Consider the following 6,000-nt stretch of genomic DNA (forward strand, 5'->3'; position numbering starts at 1 on the left):
GTTACACACTACATATTTTTCATCCACTCACATGCTGATGGATGCTTAGATTGCTTCCATATCTTAACTATTATAAATAATGCTGCATAAATATATATATATACATGTTTGTGTATATTTGTATATACATTATATACATATATATATATATATATATGTATCTCCAAAAGTACTGCAGATGGTGACTGCAGCCATGAAATTAAAAAGACGCTTACTCTTTGGAGGGAAAGTTATGACCAACCTAGATAGCATATTGAAAAGCAGAGACATTATTTGCCAACAAAGGTCCGTCTAGTCAAGGCTATGGTTTATCCAGTGGTCATGTATGGATGCGAGAGTTGGACTGTGAAGAAGGCTGAGCGCCGAAGAATTGATGCTTTTGAACTGTGGTGTTGGAGAAGACTCATGAGAGTCCCTTGGACTGCAAGGAAATCCAACCAGTCTATTCTAAAGGAGATCAACCCTGGGATTTCTTTGGAAGGAATGATGCTAAAGCTGAAACTCCAGTACTTTGGCCACCTCATGGGAAGAGTTGACTCATTGGAAAAGACTCTGATGCTGGGAGGGATTGGGGGCAGGAGGAGAAGGGATGAGATGGATGACATGGCTGGATGGCATCACGGACTCGATGGACATGAGTTTGAGTGAACTCCGGGAGATGGTGATGGACAGGGAGGCCTGGCATGCTGCAATTCATGGGGTCACAAAGAGTCGGACATGACTGAGCGACTGAACTGAACTGATATGTGTGTGTGTGTATATATATATATATATATATATACAGTCTTCCCTGTTGCCTCAGTCAGTAAAGCATCTGAAGTAAAGTGAAAGTTGCTCATTTGTGACCCCATGGACTATACAGTCCATGGAAATCTCTCGGCCAGAATACTGGAGTGGGTAGCCATTCCGTTCTCCAAGGAATCTTCCCCAACCCAGGGATTGAACCTAGGTCTCCTGCATTGCAGGTGAACTCTTTACTGTCTGAGCCACCAGGAAAGCCCAAAGACTCTTCCTGCAATGCAGGAGACCAGTATTTTTGCCTGGAATATTGCATAGACAGAGTAGCTTGGAGGGCTAAAGTCCATGGGATCACAATAGTCAGATACAGCTTAGTGACTAAACCACCACAAGTACATATATATACACACACAATGGAATATTACTCAGTCACAGAAAAGAAATTTTAACTATGTGTGACAACGGAGATGGACTTAGAGCATATTTTGTTAAGTGAGCTAAGTCACAGAAAGGCAGATAATGTCTGATTTCACTTGTATGTGGACTCTAAAAACAAAACAAATGAATATAACTAATCAGAAATAAAGCCACAGATACAGAGAAAGACAGAGGGGAAAGGAATGAAGGGAGGCAATGTATATTTGAAGGAGATTAAAAGGTATAACATTTCAGATCAAAAGGAATGAGTCATAGATATGAAATGTACAATGTGGGGAATATAGTCAAGGATTATATAATGTCTTAGCATGACCAAAAAAAAAAAAAATAATAATTTCCTTACTGCTTTGTAGTTTTTATTCTCATGAGGGAAGCTATTTAGACAATAATTATTGACAATAAGTAATGTATAAATTAAAAAAAATAAGGCTCTGATAAATACTATAAGAGAAATACTTAAGATATTGTGTAAATATAAATCTCCTACAGACTGTGTGTCTAGGTAGGGAAGCCCCCTGAGACATTGAACTTGGAGCTGATATTTGCAAAGTTCAAGAGTCAGTCACTCAGAGGTCCTTAAAACATGATTCTAGGAAGGGAATGTGGCAAGGGCAAAGACCCTGAGGTGGGGACAATTTTGAGACTTAGAAGACCTGCATGTTATGGGATTATAGCAAAAATGGGTAAGAAAGCATCACAAAGAATCAGAAATAGGAAGAGTTCAGTAGTGTAGGCTCTTCTAGGCCCTGGGACAAAGTTTGGATTTTATTCTAGTGCAACAATAAATGGAGTAATAGGTTGATGTGCATTTCCCAAAGATCAGGCTGTTTGTTTCTGTATAGGAACAGGTATACCATGTAGACTTCTACTTCATTCCTCTAAGCAATAACAAAAGCTAGCACCATGCAAATTGTGTCACCTCACATTTTCTATATAAAAGGACAGAAGAAACAAGAGAAAGGAGGGAGGTCAGAAAGAGAAGCTTTTTCTAAAATAGTTAAGTATGCACACTTTTAAATCATTTTATAATCTTTTGTAAAGGATAAACATCAATTTTACTGAAGGAAATAGCATCAGTATTGCTAATATTCATCACTATATTTTAATCACTTATTGTGTTAAGTCTCTTCAGTTGTGTCCGACTCTTCAATCCTATGGACTGTAACCTGCCAGACTTCTCTGTCCATGGGATTCTCCAGGCAAGAATACTGGAGTGGGCTGCCATGCCTTTCTCCAGGAGATCTTCCTGATCCAGGGATTGAATTTGCATCTCTTATGCCTCCTGCATGGGCAGGCAGATTCTTTACCACTAGCGCTACCTGGGAAGCCAACGGGTTTTATCCTGAAGCAAGAATAAAGCAGCCTTTGGGTAAGGAAGTACTCACTGCACTTCCTAGAACAGCATCTGGTTGGCATATGCTATCATCTCACCATAAAAATCTAGTACTGCAGTGTTCATAACAGCCTTAGATGTTGTGATAATATTAGTAGTTTCTTTTCTAAGACCAAGGTTCTGTATTCCAGGGCCTACTCTCATCCTCCTTGAGTCATCGTGGTTGCCAAGAAGTCGAGAGGTAGAAATGTGGTCTCAGTGGTAGATGAGCCAAAGACTGCACAGCCCACCTGTTCAGTGGTCCATGTAACCCTCAGAGCAGCTGAGTAACTTACCTGCACTCTACCTAAGGACTCATTTTCTCAGTTTAAAAATTATTTTGCAAGATATATTTAATATATCTATGATTTCTTAACTATTTTTTGTGTGCCAGGTAATGTGCTAATTATTTCTATAATATTATCTTAATTTTCAAAATAATCCTATGATATGGGTATTACTAACACAATTTAAAACATTAAAGGAAGAAAGAAATCAAATTTTCACCCAAAGTGATAGTTTGCAAATATTACAACAATTAAAATCCAGATCATGTTGGTAAGCAGAGATCTCTTGACTCCAAAGATCATCCTCTACAGTAATATATTATCCTTTTATGATAGCTAAAACACTTTATTTCAAACAATTGCAATAGATGATTTTGTGTATATATATATATATATATATATATATATATATGTGTGTGTGTGTGTGTGTGCATCATATTTATTTATAACATATATATTTATATAGAAATATGGTTTTGTCCTCATTTAATCACTAAGTCATATTCCATTCTTTCATAATCCCATGAACTGTAACCCACTGGGCTTCTCTAGCAAAGGGGATTTTCCAGGTAATTATACTGGAGTGGGTTGCCATTTCCCTGCCCTCCAAGAGATCTTCCTGACTCAAAGACCAAATCAGGTGGATTCTTTACTACTGAGCCACTAGGGAAGCCCAATATAGAAATATATGTGCATATAAATGAATATATTTAAATTTTTGGTGTGATTTTAAATATTGAAGCTACTTGCCACTTAAACAATCTCAATTTTATTTCTTTCAGATAGACCCTTAGGATAGTTGTTAAAAATTTTAGTTTAGGTAAGCTTAATATGTTAAGGTAGTTTCAGATAAAATTAAGTGTAAGTAATATTTATAATAATTACTCATACTTTGCCATAGATCATTTTTCATCTTAAATATCCCATAGGTGTGCCATACCCCACTCTAAGAATGCTGCCCTAGGGAAGAAATGTGTGGATTCTTGATATCATTTATCCCATAAAATTTAGTCTTCATTCACTTAATTGACTTACTAATACAAAATTATAAAGTTATATGACTTTGAATGCCTAATTCAACTCACAATGAAATCCCTATGTTGCCAAGATGTAGGAAAAAAATGACTAAATCCTGTGTCACACACTTGGTGTGATTACCAGACGTACATCAACTGTGTGAAATGAAAGAGGTTCCTTCAAGCACTGGATTCTCAATTGTGACCTCTGCTCTCTACAAATTCTTCATGGGAGGACGATGTCACTTGATGACCCTCCCTTTTTCTTTGTCTCCAATCTTACACAGATCAGCATTCTTTCCCCATGTATATTTACTTTCATCTACACTCATGTGAAAAGTAGAAAGTTAAAGTGAATAAAAAAACAAACCTTTTCAGCCACACTACCTTCCATGAGCCAGATATCGTTCTTGCAAATTCCTTTCAATGGACAATGTTGATGTATAATATCAGGTAGTAAACAGAGCTTTCTTTAAGTATCTCTGTGGGTGATATTTCTTTAAAAAAATCATTCACATCTCACACTTCTAAGAGATGAGGCAAACTTTCTGCTAGGACAAGTGAGCAAGTTAATGAGGATGAAAACGGTAGCTGAAGAGGAAGATGGACAATCTGACACCTGTCGCTTTCATCTTGCTGTAATCTCAAGTTTGTACTCACCCATGGGGAAATTACAAGGGGATAGCAATAAACCACCACCTGCTGACAAAGCAGAATGCTTTGTGAAGGCATTCCAACTTATTGACAAATACATGGCAAAGTGTTTAATTCATCAGAGTAAATCGTAGTTCATTTCTCATTCGAGGGTCAGTCTGACTAGATCTGAAGATGCATATCAAGATCAAACTGTATAAAAGCAACAGATAGAGTTAATAGTTGATATTTACATAGTTCATATTAATATATACATATGATTTACATATTATTTATATAGAACTTTTATTTTATTTTTTCATAATTAAAATCTAGCCTAAATCTTATACAATTTCACCTGCAGGAAGAAAGGAGAACCATGAGAATTTAAGAGCAACATTGATGTTTGTATATATAAAGGATTTCCTTTGTCTGTTTCCTATTTTTCTTAGGTTAAGGCTAGCTCCTAAGCTTATTCCTATCCTAAGAAAAGTGTTTTAAGTAAGTTTTATTCTGTCCCTCTTCCTCTTGTGTTACCACAACATTATAATTCCAAGGTATTTAATTGATGTAGAATGTAAGGAAAGATAGGAACGTGTTATGATTTCAATTAAAGTGTAATACCTCTTTATCTTACTTTCATATATTTTTATTTAGGAATATAATATCAGGATCCAAGAGAATTCAACTACAACATTTCCCAAGAAGTAAGGCAACTTCTGGTGTTTTTGGAGCCTTTTCCTCTTTCTACCCAGGTTCACTTTGGATTCTATGAGGCCAACAAGAGTATCTAATTTCTTTCAATTGCTTCTCAAGTTTCACATAGTTACAGAAAAATATTTGCTTTCTATGTACTTAAATGTACCAATTAATAAATATTTCAGTTCAGGCAACTCTTTTAAAGATTAACCTGTTTTCTAGGAAATAGACAATATCCTGGAAGTACTAAGATGAATAAGAAGTCTCCTTATGATAAAATGTTTAAAATCCAGTAAGGAAGTTGGACACAAAAATATGAATTAAAAACATGGGGTTTTGTGGGGTACAAAATCTATTTATAATCTAAAAGATGTCAGAAAATTATGTAGTGAAACAGTGATGTTTGATCTATGTTTTTGATGATGAGTAACTGTCCATTTCTGCTTTGTTGGGTCCATACCATTTCTGTCCTTATTGAGCCCATAGTTGCATGAAATATTCCCTGGGTATCTATAATTTCCTTGAAGAGATCTCTAGACTTTCCGTTACTGCAAAATTCAGACTTAATTTGAAGAAAGTAGGGGAAACCACTAGATCATGCAGATATGATCTAAATCAAATCCCTTATGATTATACAGTAGAAGTGACAAATGATTCAAGGGATTAGATCTGATAGACAGAGTGCCTGAAGAACTATGGACGGAGGTTTGTGACATTGTACCGGAGGCAGTGATCAAGACCATCCCCAAGAAAAAGAAATGCAAAAAGGCTAAATGGTTGTCTGAGGAGGCCTTCCAAATAGCTGAGAAAAGAAGCT

The 6,000-nt window shown here is 36.1% G+C and overlaps 1 long non-coding RNA gene across 1 annotated transcript in view; it reads left to right on the forward strand.

Moving 5' to 3' along the window:
• LOC132346734 (uncharacterized) overlaps window positions 1-5,447 on the forward strand; it is a 42,142-nt gene extending 36,695 nt beyond the window's left edge. Inside the window, exons 5-6 of the long non-coding RNA XR_009496650.1 lie at window positions 2,701-2,942; window positions 5,142-5,447. This is a non-coding gene — a long non-coding RNA (uncharacterized lncRNA). The remainder of the gene's footprint in view (window positions 1-2,700; window positions 2,943-5,141) is intronic.
• Window positions 5,448-6,000: the final 553 nt, after the last annotated feature.

The sequence above is a fragment of the Bos taurus genome, chromosome 12 (genome assembly GCF_002263795.3).
Source record: "Bos taurus isolate L1 Dominette 01449 registration number 42190680 breed Hereford chromosome 12, ARS-UCD2.0, whole genome shotgun sequence".
Lineage (NCBI taxonomy): Eukaryota > Metazoa > Chordata > Mammalia > Artiodactyla > Bovidae > Bos > Bos taurus.